This window comes from Hyperolius riggenbachi, chromosome 1, assembly GCF_040937935.1.
Source record: "Hyperolius riggenbachi isolate aHypRig1 chromosome 1, aHypRig1.pri, whole genome shotgun sequence".
Lineage (NCBI taxonomy): Eukaryota > Metazoa > Chordata > Amphibia > Anura > Hyperoliidae > Hyperolius > Hyperolius riggenbachi.
In genome coordinates this window covers 341,317,783-341,339,735 of record NC_090646.1, presented here as the reverse complement: position 1 = coordinate 341,339,735, position 21,953 = coordinate 341,317,783, and positions in this window count along the sequence as shown.

Below are 21,953 nucleotides of genomic sequence, written 5' to 3'. Positions count from 1 at the left end.
CCCCACAGGGGGGGGGGGTGAGAACGCATGAACGGCATACTTCCCAGACGCGGCCTACGCCCGGAGAGAACCATCCACGCTGCCCCCCAAAGGATAGATGCCCTAATCTTGCGAATATTGCTTACCTGTGGTGCATATGCGCATCCTGGGAGCAAACACACCAAAAAGGGGCGAGGGGGGGGGGCACAGACACCCCCCCGGTGCAACACTACTGCCGCGGGACCCATCCGCGCCCCCCCCCCCCAACCAACACCCCCAAGAATAAAGAACATACTGCATTGCAAAGGGAGAAACAGAGGTGTGTGCATCTAACCAGTTTCACCTGACTTATATACTGGCTGCCTCAAGTCTATTGACTCATTCAAATTTGAAATTTAACTGACTCTCGTCTAATTAAAATGGCAAAGCGTTGCAAGCTGCAATCGCCTACCAGTAGTGCAGGATCTGAGGCTAACTCCCTAACATTCCTGCAGGAGTTGGCCCACGCAAATACTTGCATCTCAACAGGGGCGCCTCGTGTAGGCCTCCTTGTACCCCCAGGAAATGAAGGGCAGCGCAAACGCCCCCACAAAGCATCTACTGCCCGGGAGCGCCGCAACTGCCCCCCACAGGGGGGGGGGGGGCGAGAACGCATGAACGGCATACTTCCCAGACGCGGCCTACGCCCGGAGAGAACCATCCACGCTGCCCCCCAAAGGATAGATGCCCTAATCTTGCGAATATTGCTTACCTGTGGTGCATATGCGCATCCTGGGAGCAAACACACCAAAAAGGGGCGAGGGGGGGGACACAGACACACCCCCGGTGCAACACTACTGCCGCGGGACCCATCCGCGCCCCCCCCCCCCCAACCAACACCCCCAAGAATTAAGAACATACTGCATTGCAAAGGGAGAAACAGAGATGTGTGCATCTAACCAGTTTCACCTGACTTATATACTGGCTGCCTCAAGTCTATTGACTCATTCAAATTTGAAATTTAACTGACTCTCGTCTAATTAAAATGGCAAAGCGTTGCAAGCTGCAATCGCCTACCAGTAGTGCAGGATCTGAGGCTAACTCCCTAACATTCCTGCAGGAGTTGGCCCACGCAAATACTTGCATCTCAACAGGGGCGCCTCGTGTAGGCCTCCTTGTACCCCCAGGAAATGAAGGGCAGCGCAAACGCCCCCACAAAGCATCTACTGCCCGGGAGCGCCGCAACTGCCCCCCACAGGGGGGGGGGGGCGAGAACGCATGAACTGCATACTTCCCAGACGCGGCCTACGCCCGGAGAGAACCATCCACGCTGCCCCCCAAAGGATAGATGCCCTAATCTTGCGAATATTGCTTACCTGTGGTGCATATGCGCATCCTGGGAGCAAACACACCAAAAAGGGGCGAGGGGGGGGGGACACAGACACACCCCCGGTGCAACACTACTGCCGCGGGACCCATCCGCGCCCCCCCCCCAACCAACGTCCCCAAAGAATTAAGAACATACTGCATTGCAAAGGGAGAAACAGAGGTGTGTGCATCTAACCAGTTTCACCTGACTTATATACTGGCTGCCTCAAGTCTATTGACTCATTCAAATTTGAAATTTAACTGACTCTCGTCTAAATAAAATGGCAAAGCGTTGCAAGCTGCAATCGCCTACCAGTAGTGCAGGATCTGAGGCTAACTCCCTAACATTCCTGCAGGAGTTGGCCCACGCAAATACTTGCATCTCAACAGGGGCGCCTCGTGTAGGCCTCCTTGTACCCCCAGGAAATGAAGGGCAGCGCAAACGCCCCCACAAAGCATCTACTGCCCGGGAGCGCCGCAACTGCCCCCCACAGGGGGGGGGCGAGAACGCATGAACGGCATACTTCCCAGACGCGGCCTACGCCCGGAGAGAACCATCCACGCTGCCCCCCAAAGGATAGATGCCCTAATCTTGCGAATATTGCTTACCTGTGGTGCATATGCGCATCCTGGGAGCAAACACACCAAAAAGGGGCGAGGGGGGGGGCACAGACACCCCCCCGGTGCAACACTACTGCCGCGGGACCCATCCGCGCCCCCCCCCAACCAACACCCCCAAGAATTAAGAACATACTGCATTGCAAAGGGAGAAACAGAGGTGTGTGCATCTAACCAGTTTCATCTGACTTATATACTGGCTGCCTCAAGTCTATTGACTCATTCAAATTTGAAATTTAACTGACTCTCGTCTAATTAAAATGGCAAAGCGTTGCAAGCTGCAATCGCCTACCAGTAGTGCAGGATCTGAGGCTAACTCCCTAACATTCCTGCAGGAGTTGGCCCACGCAAATACTTGCATCTCAACAGGGGCGCCTCGTGTAGGCCTCCTTGTACCCCCAGGAAATGAAGGGCAGCGCAAACGCCCCCACAAAGCATCTACTGCCCGGGAGCGCCGCAACTGCCCCCCACAGGGGGGGGGGGGGCGAGAACGCATGAACGGCATACTTCCCAGACGCGGCCTACGCCCGGAGAGAACCATCCACGCTGCCCCCCAAAGGATAGATGCCCTAATCTTGCGAATATTGCTTACCTGTGGTGCATATGCGCATCCTGGGAGCAAACACACCAAAAAGGGGCGAGGGGGGGGGACACAGACACACCCCCGGTGCAACACTACTGCCGCGGGACCCATCCGCGCCCCCCCCCCCCCCAACCAACACCCCCAAGAATTAAGAACATACTGCATTGCAAAGGGAGAAACAGAGGTGTGTGCATCTAACCAGTTTCACCTGACTTATATACTGGCTGCCTCAAGTCTATTGACTCATTCAAATTTGAAATTTAACTGACTCTCGTCTAATTAAAATGGCAAAGCGTTGCAAGCTGCAATCGCCTACCAGTAGTGCAGGATCTGAGGCTAACTCCCTAACATTCCTGCAGGAGTTGGCCCACGCAAATACTTGCATCTCAACAGGGGCGCCTCGTGTAGGCCTCCTTGTACCCCCAGGAAATGAAGGGCAGTGCAAACGCCCCCACAAAGCATCCACTGCCCGGGAGCGCCGCAACTGCCCCCCACAGGGGGGGGGGGGGGGGCGAGAACGCATGAACGGCATACTCCCCAGACGCGGCCTATGCCCGGAGAGAACCATCCACGCTGCCCCCCAAAGGATAGATGCCCTAATCTTGCGAATATTGCTTACCTGTGGTGCATATGCGCATCCTGGGAGCAAACACACCAAAAAGGGGCGAGGGGGGGGGGACACAGACACCCCCCCGGTGCAACACTACTGCCGGGGGACCCATCCGCGCCCCCCCAACCAACACCCCCAAGAATAAAGAACATACTGCATTGCAAAGGGAGAAACAGAGGTGTGTGCATCTAACCAGTTTCACCTGACTTATATACTGGCTGCCTCAAGTCTATTGACTCATTCAAATTTGAAATTAAACTGACTCTCGTCTAATTAAAATGGCAAAGCGTTGCAAGCTGCAATCGCCTACCAGTAGTGCAGGATCTGAGGCTAACTCCCTAACATTCCTGCAGGAGTTGGCCCACGCAAATACTTGCATCTCAACAGGGGCGCCTCGTGTAGGCCTCCTTGTACCCCCAGGAAATGAAGGGCAGCGCAAACGCCCCCACAAAGCATCCACTGCCCGGGAGCGCCGCAACTGCCCCCCACAGGGGGGGGGGCGAGAACGCATGAACGGCATACTCCCCAGACGCGGCCTACGCCCGGAGAGGACCATCCACGCTGCCCCCCAAAGGATAGATGCCCTAATCTTGCGAATATTGCTTACCTGTGGTGCATATGCGCATCCTGGGAGCAAACACACCAAAAAGGGGCGAGGGGGGGGGGACACAGACACCCCCCCCGCTGCAACACTACTGCCGGGGGACCCATCCGCGCCCCCCCCCCCCAACCAACACCCCCAAGAATTAAGAACATACTGCATTGCAAAGGGAGAAACAGAGGTGTGTGCATCTAACCAGTTTCACCTGACTTATATACTGGCTGCCTCAAGTCTATTGACTCATTCAAATTTGAAATTTAACTGACTCTCGTCTAATTAAAATGGCAAAGCGTTGCAAGCTGCAATCGCCTACCAGTAGTGCAGGATCTGAGGCTAACTCCGCGTGCAGCGGCGAAAGAGGGTCCCCCCAGCCGCCCGAGCCCTGCGCAGCCGGAACAAACAGTTCCGGCCAGCGCTGAGGGCTGGATCGGAGGCGGCTGACGTCAGGACGTCGGCTGACGTCCATGACGTCACTCCGCTCGTCGCCATGGCGACGAGCAAAACGAAACAAGGAAGGCCGCTCATTGCGGCCTTCCTTGTTACTGCGGATCGCCGGAGGCGATCAGAAATATGGATTAGGAGCGCCCTCTAGTGGGCTTTCATGCAGCCAACTTTCAGTTGGCTGCATGAAATCGTTTTTTTTTTATTAAAAAAAAACCCTCCCGCAGCTGCCCTGGCGATCTTAATAGAACGCCAGGGTGGTTAAGAACATACTGCATTGCAAAGGGAGAAACAGAGGTGTGTGCATCTAACTAGTTTCACCTGACTTATATACTGGCTGCCTCAAGTCTATTGACTCATTCAAATTTGAAATTTAACTGACTCTCGTCTAATTAAAATGGCAAAGCGTTGCAAGCTGCAATCGCCTACCAGTAGTGCAGGATCTGAGGCTAACTCCCTAACATTCCTGCAGGAGTTGGCCCACGCAAATACTTGCATCTCAACAGGGGCGCCTCGTGTAGGCCTCCTTGTACCCCCAGGAAATGAAGGGCAGCGCAAACGCCCCCACAAAGCATCTACTGCCCGGGAGCGCCGCAACTGCCCCCCACGGGGGGGGGGGGGGGGGGGCGAGAACGCATGAACGGCATACTCCCCAGACGCGGCCTATGCCCGGAGAGAACCATCCACGCTGCCCCCCAAAGGATAGATGCCCTAATCTTGCGAATATTGCTTACCTGTGGTGCATATGCGCATCCTGGGAGCAAACACACCAAAAAGGGGCGAGGGGGGGGGGACACAGACACCCCCCCGGTGCAACACTACTGCCGGGGGACCCATCCGCGCCCCCCCAACCAACACCCCCAAGAATAAAGAACATACTGCATTGCAAAGGGAGAAACAGAGGTGTGTGCATCTAACCAGTTTCACCTGACTTATATACTGGCTGCCTCAAGTCTATTGACTCATTCAAATTTGAAATTTAACTGACTCTCGTCTAATTAAAATGGCAAAGCGTTGCAAGCTGCAATCGCCTACCAGTAGTGCAGGATCTGAGGCTAACTCCCTAACATTCCTGCAGGAGTTGGCCCACGCAAATACTTGCATCTCAACAGGGGCGCCTCGTGTAGGCCTCCTTGTACCCCCAGGAAATGAAGGGCAGCGCAAACGCCCCCACAAAGCATCCACTGCCCGGGAGCGCCGCAACTGCCCCCCACAGGGGGGGGGGGGGGCGAGAACGCATGAACGGCATACTCCCCAGACGCGGCCTACGCCCGGAGAGAACCATCCACGCTGCCCCCCAAAGGATAGATGCCCTAATCTTGCGAATATTGCTTACCTGTGGTGCATATGCGCATCCTGGGAGCAAACACACCAAAAAGGGGCGAGGGGGGGGGGACACAGACACCCCCCCCGCTGCAACACTACTGCCGGGGGACCCATCCGCGCCCCCCCCAACCAACACCCCCAAGAATAAAGAACATACTGCATTGCAAAGGGAGAAACAGAGGTGTGTGCATCTAACCAGTTTCACCTGACTTATATACTGGCTGCCTCAAGTCTATTGACTCATTCAAATTTGAAATTTAACTGACTCTCATCTAATTAAAATGGCAAAGCGTTGCAAGCTGCAATCGCCTACCAGTAGTGCAGGATCTGAGGCTAACTCCCTAACATTCCTGCAGGAGTTGGCCCACGCAAATACTTGCATCTCAACAGGGGCGCCTCGTGTAGGCCTCCTTGTACCCCCAGGAAATGAAGGGCAGCGCAAACGCCCCCACAAAGCATCCACTGCCCGGGAGCGCCGCAACTGCCCCCCACAGGGGGGGGGCGAGAACGCATGAACGGCATACTCCCCAGACGCGGCCTACGCCCGGAGAGAACCATCCACGCTGCCCCCCAAAGGATAGATGCCCTAATCTTGCGAATATTGCTTACCTGTGGTGCATATGCGCATCCTGGGAGCAAACACACCAAAAAGGGGCGAGGGGGGGGGCACAGACACCCCTCCGGTGCAACACTACTGCCGGGGGACCCATCCGCGCCCCCCCCCCAACCAACACCTCCAAGAGTAAAGAACATACTGCATTGCAAAGGGAGAAACAGAGGTGTGTGCATCTAACCAGTTTCACCTGACTTATATACTGGCTGCCTCAAGTCTATTGACTCATTCAAATTTGAAATATTTATGTCAAGAGGATACAACACTGTTACTTTATAAACTATGGGCTTTTAATTAGGGATGGACGCAAAACTGAAAAAAATGCACCTTTATTTCCAAATAAAATATTGGCGCCAAACATTGTGATAGGGACATAATTTAAACGGTGTAATAACCGGGACAAATGGACAAATACATTTCATGGATTTTAATTACAGTAAAATGCATTATTTAAAAACCATAATAGCCGAAAACTGAAAAATAATAATTTTTTCCCACATTTCTTCCTATTTACCCATTAAAACACATTTAGAATAAAATAATTCTTGGCATAATGTCCCACCTAAAGAAAACCTAATTGTTGGCGAAAAAAAACAAGATATAGTTCATTTCATTGCGATAAGTAATGATAAAGTTATAGATGAATGACTGGAAGGAGCGCTGAAAGGTGAAAATTGCTCTGGTGCTCCAGGGGTAAAACCTCTCAGTTGTGAAGTGGTTAAGTTTGCTGCAGGAACTTCTTTAAATATAAAGTACTCTATGCTACTCCAAATATAACTGGCAAAGCCTCCACAGACGTTGAGTCCTCAGACTAAACTCCTCAATACATGCCACCAAAACCTCTCTGCTACTTCTTATATTCCCGTTACTACACACCAAGAAAATCGAAAGGCTTACCAAAAGTAAGCATATAAGTATAGACCCAAGGTACAAAGTCATAAGCATATGAAAAAATCCTCCCGATCAATCCTCCACTTTACCGACTGTAACTCTCTTTGGTTATCCTTGTATACAAATTCAAGCTACTTTTCCTTCCAGCCAAGGATTAAAATAATATAAAATATATAAAAGATTATAACCATTTTATTGACATCCAATGATCCAATAAAAGCAAATAAAACTCACATCACTGTCCAAAACAAAAGGTAGATAAAAGCCTGATATACTGTAAATGTCGCTGCCACACTGGCCAGTGTCCATCTGCCTGACTGGTTTGGCTAATATAACTTCTTCACGGGCACCTGCCATACGGTACTACAAAATAGCATTACATAACTTACTTGGTGATGAGCTCTGGGCATCCCCCTATTACCTGTCCTGTCCCGGTACTGACTGGCCCAGAAGTCGGTATCGGGACAGGATATACATCGTTTCATTGTGATAAGTAGTAATAAAGCTATTGGTGAATGTATGGAAGGAGTGCTGAAAGGTGAAAATTGCTTTATGAAGGGGAAAAACCCTTCAGTAGTGAAATGGTTAAATATGCATACCATAGAGCCCAGAACATAATGGAACTTTTATCCTGAGTTTTCCCCAAGTAGATATTTTCAAACCATATCAATAAAATATTTTAAAGGTCCCACCAAGTAAGAAATTTCTCAAAATGAGTTTGATAATACATTTTACCTACTTTTTTGTAGTTGTTCAATTGCTAAGTACTGAAAAAAGTATTTTTCAGGATCTCCTTGGAGAAAACGCAGGAGAAAAGTTAATAGGATATGGCCCTATGAGAGAGACCCTTTTTACATTTTGCATCCCGGATAGGGACAATGCAACAGTCAACTGGGTTCATCACTTAATTTAGACACTTCTGGCATGTTTTGCTGAATGATCTATGTTGATTGCACATGCCTGGTGTTCTACACAATTGGTGGAGACCTCACTGGACTGCTAAGTGCCCACACCATTTTGACATAGGAGTCATACTTTCTTTTATCTTTTGATTGCAATTGTTTGACTATTGCGCATGCTTTGTATGATGTGTTTGCTCCAATCTCCACACAGAGCAGTATTTTTCCAGACTATGTTAGAGCTGGAGTTTGACTTCCTAAAGGAAATATATCATTATCAGCAACCTTTTTCATGCCTGCTGGTTGCAGTAGAATATATATAGTTGAAGCTATTTTAGACTCGTTTATAGTATATTGAGCTTATATTAGCCGATGGTTCTGTTTCTATCTACAGCTCTTTCTAGGATTATTGATGTTATTTGGATCTCTGTCCTTCAGGCTTGTTTGCGCTACACTGAACCTAAATTCCACTGGCTTTTCTTTGCTCAACTTCACCACTTTATTGTTTATGATGCACTCTAATTATCCATCATAACAGCAATCATATATCAAATTCCAGTGTTATATAGTGGACCCTTGTGGCTAGACTAATGGGCATATTTACAAAATTTGGGATTTAGCAAAAAGTATATTCTGTGGAGCTAAAACAATGAGTTTGATTTCTTCATATTTATAAAATGCAAGCTTTTCTCTGATTTCCCTAGTTAGAATAATTGGAAATGGATTTCGAATGCATCTGAATGCATTTCCAATGGATTTGAAATAGCTGTTCACTGATGTCATTGGGGACTTATTTCAATGCTATTCATACAATTCAAATTAGTATTAGTTCTTTAACTCTAATCGATCATTTAGCTTTCAAAATGCATGTATTGTCTATGAGAAATTGATGTGAGGTAAGTACCATCTAGTGGCTATGGGTGGTAACACAACTGTGTATTTACCAAGATTTCCCTGTTCCCCTGTCCTAGTCTATTTTCAAGTTTATTAACTAGGCCTAGGCACAACAAAACCTTTTCTACAGTTTAACAGATAAAAAAAAAAAAAAAAAACACCCAGTACACTTTATTTCTAATGTAAGTACAACAATTTCTCAAATTCTTCAAAATTACATCTTTTAATAATATGAAGAATCAGACTATGGGCTTGATTCATTAACCTCTTGAGGACTGCTGTGTTAAACCCCCCTAAAGACCAGGCACATTTTCATTAAATTGGCCACTGCAGCTTTAAGACCAAGCTGCAGGACCGCAAAACACAGCACACAAGTGATTCCTTCCCCCTTTTCTCCCCACCAACAGAGCTCTCTGTTGGTGGGGTCTGATCACCCCCCCCCCCCCCGGTGTTTGTTTGTTTATTTATCTGTGTTTGTTTTTTTTTGTTTTTTTTTTAAATAAAAACGGTGTTTTTTTCCCCCTGTTGTATACCTCCCTCCCTCCCCCAGCCGACCAATCCCTGTGATCAGCTGTCATAGGCTTCAGCTTATGACAGCCGATCACCTCTGTGGCTCAGGAGGGGACAGCCGTGTCACACGGCTGTCCCCAGTACAGCGCTGCTGCTGATCGCAGCGATGTACGGGTAATTACACGACGATTACGCCATCCAACAGTTTCCGAGACTGAAGAGGGGGCAGAGCTCCGCCCTCTGAGAATGAGATGCGCGCGATCTCATTCAAAACAGAGCCCCAGGACTTTACGCCAATTGGCGTTAGGTGGTCCTGGGGCTGCCACCGCGGCCACGCCCATCGGCGTGACGCGGTCGGCAAAAGGTTAAGCTATGCTGCTAAAGCAGTGCAGCCTAATGTGAGGAGCATGAGCTGTGCGCACGCTGCTCGCGGTACTGCAGCGTAGCGTGCTCTTGTAACTTGTGCAGCCTATTGGACTAATCAAAGCACCAGGATCACGTCCTACAAAGCCACTGGTCCCGACAGTGCTCAGGGCTGGATGAGTGGAGCGTCCGTTATTACCAAGGAGCGATCGGAAGTTACCAGCGCTATGCTTCACTGCCACATGTAGTGTGTGCACAGCTCCCACTCCTAACATTAAGCCCATTGTACGATAATGCATGAACTGAGTTGGAATCAAAAAACAATAGCAAAAATATACGGTACATTATACACGAGGCATTATTGTGGGAAAAAAAATTCTCAGCTTTTATTTACATTTGAGCAAAAAGTGTCCAGTCCAAAATTATTCATACCTTTCACAAACTGTCACAGTCTGTGGGAAAATCCAAAGTTCTATACCATTTCAAGTAGTCCAATCTGTTCTAAAGCATCCTAATTACCCTGATAAATTTGGAACAGCTGTTTTAATCAACTCAACGGGTGAAAAACAGCAGCTCTCTGCAGTTGGTTTGTAGACAGTCATGGCTAAGACAAAGGAGCTCAGTGAGGATCTGCAGCAGCGCATTGTGGTTGCTCAAAAGTCAGGAAAGGTATACTAGACCATTTCTAAATGTTTTCAAGTTCCAGTGGCTACAGTGTAAAGTATTATTAAAAAATACAAGATGTTCCGCACTGTGGAAAATCTCAGAGGACGTAGTCGGAAGCCAAAAGTGACACCTGTGATGGCCAGGAGAACAGTGAGAGAGGTGAAAAAGAATTCAAGCATCACCAAGGCCATTATGGTGAATCTGGGCTCTGCTGGTGGCAATGTCTTAGGGCAGACAATCCAATGGACACTGCACACTGCTGGGTTCCAGGCATGCAGACCAAGGAGGATACCACTTCTCCAGATAAAGCACACAATAGCTTGCTTGGCCTTTGCAAATGCTCATCGGGACAAAGAAGAAGACTTCTGGTCTTCTGTGTTATGGTCAGATGAAACAGACATTGAATTGTTTGGTCACAATAATGTTTCCTTCATTTGGCGTGAAAAAGGAGAAGCCTTCAACCCAAAGAACACCATCCCCACTGCCAAACATGGTGGTGGGAACCTAATGCTTTGGGGTTGTTTTTAGCCAATGGACCAGGGAACCTTAATCACAGTAAATGAAACCACCATGAAAAAAGCAATACATGAGGATTCACAATGACATCAGGCAGTCTGCAGAGAAACTTGGCCTTGGGCACCATTGGACATTTCAGCATGACAATGACCCAAAACACACAGCAAAAGTGGTCAGAAATTGTTAGCAGACAACATTAATGTTTTGGAGTGGCCCAGCCAGAGTCCTGACTTGAATACAATTGAGAATCTGTGGAGGAAGCTAAAGATCAGGGTGATGGCAAGAAGACGCTCCAACCTGAAAGATTTTGAGCTCATTGCTAACGTTAAATGGGAAAAAATACCCTTGGGACATTCAAAAAGCTGGTCTGCAATTATTGGAAGAGTTTGATTGCTGTAATAGCCAATAAGGCTTTTCTATTGAGAAGGGTGTGAATAATTTTGGACTGTACACTTTTTGCTCAAATGTAAATAAAAGCTGAGAAATGTTTTTTTTTTCCACAATAAGGACACTAGTACATTATCTTATTATCTTTTGGGAGACGCTTCTGTCATTTGCCATCAAAAAATTACTTGCTGGTTGAATAAAAGTACCTTTAAGTCAAAAATTGCCAGGGGTATGAATAATTATGGGCAGCACTGTATATCTTGTTTTTTTTTTTTTTTTACCACCAATTAGGCTTTCTTTGGGGGGTACTTTTTTTGCTAAGAATTCTTTTATTCCAACTGCATTTTAACAGGAAAAATAAGAAAAAAATTGAAAAAATCATTATTTCTCAGTTTTGGCCATTATAGTTTTAAAATAATACATGCTACCATAGTTAAACCCCACACATTTTATTTGCCAATTTGTCCCAGTTATTGCAACATTTAAATTTTTTTCCTAGTACAATGTATGGTGCCAAAATTGTATTTGGAAATAAAGGTGCATTTTTTTCAGTTTTGCGCCCATCCCTTATTACAAGCCCATAATTTAAAAAGTAACAGTAATATACCCTCTTGACGTATATATTAAAAAAAAGTTTAGTCCCTAAGGTAAATATTTATATATTTTTTTAATTGTATGTATATATATTTTTTTTTTTACAAAAACATTTTTTGGTTAACTATGTGAGAGGTAAGGGGTTAATTTTAAATGTTAAAAAAAAAGTCTGTGTATGAAAAAAAGTTTGTAGATGTAATTTTACTATTTGGCCACAAGATGTCCTCATGCATTACTTCTTATTGCGTACCTATAGTACGGTAAATAGGAAGCAATGCACACATGGCCTCCTCCGGATGTAAACAAATGATAGCGCTAACGCTTTGATGCCTGAGACCATTCATATGGGGACAGAGATTAATGAATGGAAATTATGCTGATCCCGGCTAAAGATCGGCAGCGGTAATGAGTGTGGGGGTGCATGGGGGAAAGGGGGGGTGAGCAGGAGTGCACGGCTGGGAGGGATGAGGAGATATAGGATTTTGCAGGGACGTAGACGGTCCCGGGGGAGGTGAAGTGGTTAAACAGTGCTTTATGAATCAACAACAATTAACATATGATGCAATTTTACGTTTCTATTAGTCTCTCCAGTCTTATGCTAAATCGTCTACCCAAATATAGACTTCCTATCCCTGCATTTAGAAGCCTTTTGTATACAGGATCCCATGTATCCTACTCTGATCCTAATATAGGACTTCGGGGGACTAAACATAGGTTTCAGAAGCTGTATGCCAGTGCAGTTCCAATTGCATCTTATTTCAAGCCAAATAAAGTAAGTGCATAAATCCTCAAAAAAAGTTTGGCAAACTTCTAAACTATTCAAAACAGCCTTTGCTAGAATTTCCTTTTTAGCCCCCAGTCTAAATCCAAACACATTTATTTGGAATCAAATTTACAATTTTTGTATCACCAGGGAGATAAGTGCCTTATTTCACAATATCACACTGTCTCTTTTGGTCCCGTGGAAGTGGAGCAGATCCCCAATAAATTTGTTGATGTTGTGAAATACATTTCTTTACTTACCTACCTACGTTCTGCAATGTTGTGTGGTCACATCTTCTGACAATTGCACATGTGATGGTGCTGTATGCAACAGGAAGACAGGAGGAGAGCCAAATACTCCAGCCAGCAATAACATGTAAGTGGTGGATAATGGATTTAGAACGTATCCATTTAGACTGATCCACCAACAGCCCCTCCCCTCTTTTGTCTCACTACACTAAACATCATCATGATAACCGGAGGATGGGCTACCAACTAGATTTTGAAATTCTTGAACATTGGACCTCAGAAGCATAAAGTGTTCTCCCTCTCAAAGGCTTATGAAATAGTTTTTCACTAAGTGTTGTTTTTGCGAAATTTGTGTTTGTGAAACTTGTTAGGCTACGTTTCCACTGTAGCGTTACATTTTCGCCTGCAAAAAATCGTGTAAGATTTTTCTGATTGGTGAAAAATTGCATGTAAATTTGTACGCGTTTTTATGCGAATTTTCATACGCGAAAATTTGCATTAGTTACATATGCATAATCTGCCTAGTAACAGCTTAGTCATGACTGCTGACAACTTCCTGTAACCATGGATCCAATGCGAATTTTCGGGCAAGTAACGCGAAAATTCGCATTGCCTATACAAAGCATTGTGCACGAATTGTACGCGATGTCCGAAAAAATGATACAGGACCTCAGACTTTTTCATGCGTACGAACGCGTACGAAAATTCGCATAGAGTTGAAACGGCTCCATTGACTAACATTAGTTTTAAAATCTATGCGAATTTTCTGAGCAGAAAAACTGACACAAAACGCACAGTTGGAAACCTAGCCTTAAATTCGATTGCTACAGTGAAGGATGCACTTGTACTAGTGTGTCAACAACATGGCAAGTTGTGTTGGTGTATGCGAAGTAGGACATATGCCTGTGCAGGCCATGCAGCTGCTCAGGGGCCCTGTGACCTATGGGGCCCATGAGGGATGAAGGCTGATTCTAGTGCCATGCACATTTGTACTCCCATGGCCTGACTCATTTGAGCCTTGGGAGCACAGTCTGACATGTTACCAATTGCTGTTATTCTCTATCTCTTCACCAGCTGTGGGATTGCTGCTGGCCAAGGTCAACACTAGATAGTATAGGTAGCCAGATACCTCCCTCCCAGTATAGGTAATAAGATTACCCCTCAGTATAAGTAGCCAAATGTTTCCTACATACAGATAGCCAGAAACCCTCTACCAGTATAGGTAGCCAGATATTTTCCCCCAGTGTAGGTAGTCAGATTCCCCCTAGTATAGGTAGCCAGATGTCCACCCAAGTATAGGTAGCCAGTAGATTCCCTTGCATAGGTAGCCATTCCTTCTTTCAGGTAGCCAGGTGACACCCCCCCCCCCAGTACAGGTAGCCAGATGTTTCCCCAGGCATAGGTACTCAGATGCCCCCCCCCCCCCAGTATAGGTTGTCATATTACCCCAGTATAGATGAAGCCGGATACTTCCTCAGTATCCAGATTACACCCCACAATATAGGTAGCCAGAGCCAAATCCCCCCCCCCCCCCGCATCCCCAGCCTGTATCTCACCTCTTCAGATTCCCACACCACATCTTCAGCTTCCTCTTCACAGCACTGCTTACTGCCCATAGCTGCTACTAGCACCTCTAATTATGTGACCGGCCAGCACGTACCAACAGGTCCCATGATGAGAAACCCAGGCTGTCACCATAGAGAACAGACACTAAGTGGTGCTGACAGAAAGCTGAACTGAAGTTGCAGCCCTGAACCTGGAGAGGTAATAGATACTTTGCTCCGCATGCACTCTACAGTTTCAGATTACCAACCAAACAACCCAAAGGGGGCCAACTGTGGGGGCCATGAGACCAGTGTTGCCAAATTTCCAAATTATTTTTGACTGATAAAGAAAAAAAAATGTAATCTCGGAAAAAAACATGAATCACGTTTTGTTGCCGTAAGTAAAGCAAAATCTATTACAGAATTTGTGTAATTAAAATGATCTTCACATCTTACTCAACTTATTCAACAAAGCTAATTTGTTTTATTACTGTACAACAAGAACGAGACTGAAGGGTTAGCAAGGCAGAAGCCACTCCAATTTGAGGTCTCTTTCATACAGGCAGCTCCAGGGCTTGTACCCCTTTTCCAAAACAAACCATGTTTTGTGGAATTGTTCAGTCAAGAGAAGTTCCATTATGTCTAGAATAAAACAGGATTCCACATTGCAGACACTATACTAAAAAGTAAAATGTTGAGGGTGATAATGAGGGGACTTTTGTCTTTTCCAGGAATCTGTTGACATATTATTGAAGGTAGCAGCAGTGCATGTTTTAGGTAAGACACTTTTGTGCCATATCCTACATTGCTAAAGTGGTGAGCATTTTCTCAAATGTTTTGGCAGCAGTGGAAATTCCTTTTCTTCTTCAAAATCAGTTTCTGTAAAAATCTGCAGTCACCAGCTCAGGAAGGCAAATTTATGGCAAGCCTCTCTACATGCACATATTAAAAAAAATGTTAAAGCAAAGAAATATAACATTAAAGTCAGCCATGGAGAAATTATAAAATTGCAGAATGTCCAATGTTTTCACTTTTGCTTCACTTAAAGAGACCTTGTAGTCAGGGGTCTAGTCCTGGAAAAAGAGGTGAGTGGACTCACCCTAAAAGCCTCTGAGCCGTGCCAAAAATGGGAGTGGTTAATCATAGCATGGGCGTGGTCATGGGTGAAAGGTAAAATAAAAGGTCTGCCAGGGGAAGTTTGAGCTCTGTCGTAGTGTATCCCACAAAAGTAGATGTAATCTGACAGCATTTCACCAAAAATACACATAATCTGACAGAGGTTCCTCCAAAATACAGATAATCTGGCAGCAGCAGTTCCCCCAACATACACATAATCTGGAAGCAGTTCCCCAAAATACGCGAAACCTGGCAGTGGATCACCCAAAATACACGTAACACCCAAAATACATGTAATCTGGCAGCAGTGGTCCCCCAACATACACAATCTGGCAGCGGTTCCCCAAAATACACGTAATCTGGCATCAGCAGTTCCCCAAAAATACAGATCTGACAGCAGTTCCCCCAAAATAGGTACCTCCAGTATAGCTAGCCAGGTCTATAGGTGTCCCCAGTATAAGTACTAGTTTTCCTCAGAATAGGTGGCCAGGTGTAGAGATGTCACCAGAATAGGTAGCCAGGTGTATAGATGTCCTCAGAATAGGTGGCCAGGTGTATAGATATTCCCAGAATAGGTGGTTAGTTGTATAGATATTCCCAGAATAGGTGGTCAGGTGTATAGATGTCCCCAGAATAGGTAGCCAGGTCTATAGGTGTCCCCAGTATAGCCAGGTGTCCCCAGTATATGTAACCAGGTGTTCAGGTGTCCCCAGTATAGCCAGGTATATACAGTGGTGTGAAAAACTATTTGCCCCCTTCCTGATTTGTTATTCTTTTGCATGTTTGTCACACTTAAATGTTTCTGCTCATCAAAAACCGTTAACTATTAGTCAAAGATAACATAATTGAACACAAAATGCAGTTTTAAATGACGATTTTTATTATTTAGTAAGATAGAAAAGTCCAAATCTACATGGCCCTGTGTGAAAAAGTGATTGCCCCCCTTGTTAAAAAATAACTTAACTGTAGTTTATCACACTTGAGTTCAATTTCTGTAGTCACCCCCAGGCCTGATTACTGCCACACCCGTTTTCAATCAAGAAATCACTTAAATAGGAGCTATCTGACAAAGAGTAGTAGACCAAAAGCACCTCAAAAGCTAGACATGCCAAGATCCAAAGAAATTCAGGAACAAATGAGAACAAAAGTACTGTAATTGAGATCTATCAGTCTGGTAAAGGTTATAAAGCCATTTCTAAAGCTTTGGGACTCCAGCGAACCACAGTGAGAGCCATTATGCACAAATGGCAAAAACATGGAACAGTGATGAACCTTCCCAGGAGTGGCCGGCCGACCAAAATTACCCCAAGAGCGCAGAGAAAACTCATCCGAGAGGTCACAAAAGACCCCAGGACAACATCTAAAGAACTGCAGGCCTTACTTGCCTCAATTAAGGTCAGTGTTCACGACTCCACCATAAGAAAGAGACTGGGCCTGCATGGCAAATATCCAAGGCGCAAACCACTTTCAAGCAAAAAGAACATTGAGGCTCGTCTCAATTTTGCTTAAAAACATCTCAATGATTGCCAAGACTTTGGGGAAAATACCTTGTAGACCGATGAGACAAAAGTTAAACTTTTTGGAAGGTGCGTGTCCTGTTACATCTGGCGTAGAAGAAACACAGCATTTCAGCAAAAGAACATCATACCGACAGTAAATTATGGTGGTGGTAGTGTGATGGTCTGGGGTTGTTTTGCTGCTTTAGGACCTGGAAGGCTTGCTGTGATAGATGGAACCATGAATTCTACTGTCTACCAAAAAATCCTGAAGGAGAATGTCCAGCCATCTGTTCGTCAACTCAAGCTGAAGCGATCTTGGGTGCTGCATCAGGTCAATGACCCAAAACACACCAGCAAATCCACCTCTGAATGGCTGAAGAAAAACAAAATGAAGACTTTGGAGTGGCCTAGTCAAAGTCCTGACCTGAATCCTATTGAGATGTTGTGGCATGACCTTAAAAAGGCGGTTCATGCTAGAAAACCCTCAAATAAAGCTGAATTACAACAATTCTGCAAAGATGAGTGGGCCAAAATTCCTCCAGAGCGCTGTAAAAGACTCGTTGCAAGTTATCGCAAACGCTTGATTGCAGTTATTGCTGCTAAGGGTGGCCCAACCAGTTATTAGGTTCAGGGGGCAATTTCTTTTTCACACAGGGCCATGTAGGTTTTGAGTTTTGTTTTCTCACTAAATAATAAAAACCATCATTTAAAACTGCATTTTGTGTTCAATTATGTTATCTTTGACTAATAGTTAACAGTTTTTGATGAGCAGAACATTTAAGTGTGACAAACATGCAAAAGAATAAGAAATCAGGAAGGGGGCAAATAGTTTTTCACACCACTGTAGGTGTCCGCAGTATATGTAGCGAGGTGTATAGGTGTCCCCAGTATATGTAGCCAGGTGTATAGGTGTCCCCAGTATATGTAGCCAGGTGTATAGGTGTCCCCAGTATATGTAGCCAGGTGTATAGGTGTCCCCAGTATATGTAGCCAGGTGTATAGGTGCCCCCAGAATATGTAGCCAGGTGTATAGGTGCCCCCAGTATATGTAGCCAGGTGTATAGGTGCCCCCAGTATAGCCAGGTGTATATGTGCCCAGTATATGAAGCCAGGTGTATAGGTGCCCCAGTATATGTAGCCAGGTGTATAGGTGTCCCCAGTATATGTAGCCAGGTGTATAGGTGTCCCCAGTATATGTAGCCAGGTGTATAGGTGCCCCCAGTATAGCCAGGTGTATATGTGCCCAGTATATGTAGCCAGGTGTATAGGTGCCCCCAGTATAGCCAAGTGTATATGTGCCCAGTATATGTAGCCAGGTGTATAGGTGTCCCCAGTATATGTAGCCAGGTGTATAGGTGCCCCCAGTATAGCCAGGTGTATATGTGCCCAGTATATGTAGCCAGGGGTATAGGTGTCCCCAGTATATGAAGCCAGGTGTATAGGTGTCCCCAGTATAGCCAGGTGTATAGGTGTCCCCAGTATATGTAGCCAGGTGTATAGGTGTCCCCATTATAGCCAGTCTATAGGCATCCCCAGAATAGGTAGCCAGGTGTCCCCCCAGCAGAAGGGGAGCAGCGCAGTGGAGAGAAGCATTGTGCAGAGCAGCGGGGAAGGGCGGACGTCTCCCCCCCCTTCCCTCACCTTGGGGCTCCACTTCCTGGCTCTCCCCTCCAAAACATTTGCAGCGGTGGTGGCTGGCAGTGGGCATCAGTGGGTGGACTTACCTCCTCCTCGGTCCGGCGAGTTGAAGCTATGCGTGCCGCTGCTCTGGTCTAGTGAAGACCAGAGCAGTGGCATGCACATCTTCAACTCGCCGGAACAGGAGGAGGTACGCCCACTGATGCCCGCTGCCAGCCACACATTTGTTCTGGAGGGGAGAGTCAGAAAGAGGAGCTCAAAGGTGAGGGAAGGGGGGAGGGGAGATGTCCGCCCTTCCCCGCTGCTCTGCACAATGCTCCTCTCCACTGCGCTGCTCCCCTCCATATATGCTAGGGTGGACGACGTCCACTCTCCAAAAAAAGTAAGTGGATGTCGTCCACCCGCGTTCACGCAGGACTCGACCCCTGCTTGTAGTGAAGGCTGTCTATTTTTTTTAACTATGCCAGTTGCATGGCTGTTCTCTCCAAAAGATGTGCCAGGGTTTATTTTCAGGGGATGTCTTAGATTTCTATGAACACTATGAACAACAGGTAGGATCTAAGCTCCCACACTGACACACCACTGGATCGCCCGGTAATGTACGGTACTGATCAGGCACCTGCCCTGTCATCCCTGCACACAGCTCATAACTTTGCTGTGTGCTGGGATGACAGGACAGGTCCCTTATTGGCACTGCACCTCTCTGTCCCCGCTTGACCGGCTCTTCCTCCACTGTGGCTTGCTTTTGGGGGAGGGCTTATATTTGGAGCATGCTCGAAATTGCAGCTAGGGCTTATTTTCGGGGAAACACGGTGAGTTTCAATTATTATTCTATATAAATTAATAAATATTTCAGCATTCACATACCTTTTCTGTATTGAGAAGGATATGGAGCTGCCATTTCCTTTTAAACAATGTATATTGCCTGGCTGTCTTGCTGAACCTGTGTCTCTAATACATCAAACCATTGGCACAGAACAAGTATGCAGTTCAGGTGCTCTGACTAAAGTCTGACTTGAATACCTACATGTTTGTTTCATGGGATGGTTCCAGACACTAATAAAGCAAAAAAATAAAAAAAATAAAAGATCAGCAAGACAGCCAAGCAATCACTATTGTTTCAAAGTAAATAAATATAGCATTGGCCATATCCCTCTCACTATAAGGTCACTAAAAGAAGATAGGGATACATTTACATTGAAAAATATCCAAAAGTTGGATAAACCATGAAGGGGAATACATTTTTATGCTACTCTAATTCAACCTTTAGGCTTAGTACATGAGGCAGTTTTCAGTTCCAATCTGATAAAGTGATTGACCAGATATTGGTCAATTTCCATTAACAGAGCTGAATGGAACATAATCCAAATGATCAAATCAAATGGTCGACTGAGCAAGAAAATTGAGTAGTTTATGGGCACCTTAATTCTTCTGCAGACTGATTGGGCACAACCGCTTAGTAAGTATTGGACTGGTTGATAACAGAAAGTGCCAAAGATTCATGTATGAATAACTGACACATTATATAGGTAGAATAAAAATCTACCTAAAATATGGGCTGCAGATCTGTCCCTATGTACCGTACATTAAAGTCTTATCTTGAACAGTTATCATATACATAAACGGGTGCATATTATGTCGGCGCCTCTCACTTCGGAGCGGGGAGAGCCGAATTACTGCTTCCCCCACTGCCGCTAAACTCCGGGGCGGCGTTAAATACTAATCTCCCTCCGAGTTGTCGCAACTTGGAGGGAGATTTAATTCGGGGTCTGACGCCAGAGCCCCAAATAACCGCTACGCGGGGTGCGCATCATAGCATTGCTGCTATGACGGAGCCCAGTTTCGGCGCTCAGCTCTCAGAGCCGCATGCCGAAATGAACTGATCCGATACATGACCAGCTTTATTCTGCTTACAGACCAAAGCCTGGTACACCACATGCAATTTTCTCCTTAGATCCTAGTTCCAATCCAAAAAATGATCAGATTTGGAAAAAAATATATACAGCCTACTGATTGCCAGCAACCGATCCTAAGCTCAAAATTTGTTTCACAGTTCGAAGCAGATTGGACATGCTAAAAAATATTGATCAAAATACTGGCTATCTTTCCAGGTGCATGTCTCATTTTTGATTGCTTTTCAATAGGAAATTTGATTGCAATTTGAAAAAAAATCACATCTATGTGTACACTAGCTTTCTTCTATATCTGATCAATGTCAGATCTGAATATCGATATGATCACTTGCTTGAAAAGGATCTGAAGAGGAAATTGCATGGTGTGTACCAGGCTCAATAGATAGATGGACAGACAGACATAGAGATAGACAGGTACATAGAAAGATAGATAGAGATGGCCCGAACTGTTCGCCGGCGCACGGGGACCGGCGAACTTCCGTGGTTCGCGATCGCGGAGAACCGCAAGCTTTTCCGGAAGTTCGATTCGCCCCCATAGTGCATCATTAGGGTCAACTTTGACCCTCTACATCACAGTCAGCAGGCACATTGTAGCAAATCAGGCTACACTCCCTCCTGGAACCCCACTCCCCCTTACAAAAGGCAGGCAGCGTCAGGCATTGGACTCACTCATGTGCCTGCAGTAATTAGAGGGAGAGCTATAGGGAAAGCTTAGTTAGGCTCTTGTAGGCTTGTTAGCTGGCTCCTTGCTGATTCTTATTGTTAAAAAAGAAACCCTCAACAGCTCTTTTGACAGCTAATCTTGTTCTTGTGATCTATTTTTTTTCGTGTGTCCCACAGACACTTGTGTTACATAGACAGCCTTGGTAATTCCTACTGTGCCACTGCCAGGCCCAGCACATTCAGTGACTACCGGTGTGTGTGACAGGCAGCTGCACATTTGTAATCCCAATCACTGCACCTGTTCACTGTTCAGTGCACCTACCTACCTATACCTACGTGAGCGCACGCATTGTTAATACCACCAGTCATTGGACCTGTTCAGGGTACCTGTGTATGTGTGTGTGACAGGCAGCTGCACATTTGTAATTCCAATTACTGCACCTGTTCACTGTTCAGTGCACCTACCTACCTACCTACCTACCTACGTGAGCGCAAGCAGTGAAATATATACCACCAGTCATTACACCTGTTCACTGTACCGGTTTGTGACAGCTGCACATTTGTAATACCAATCCCTGCATACATGTTCACTGCACCTGTGTGACCGCACGCTGTTTAGTATACCAGTCTGTGCATACCTGTTAACTGCACCTGTGTGACAGCTGCACATTGTATTGTAATACCAGTCACTGCTAACTTTCACGGCACCTGTGTGACTGCACATTGTATTA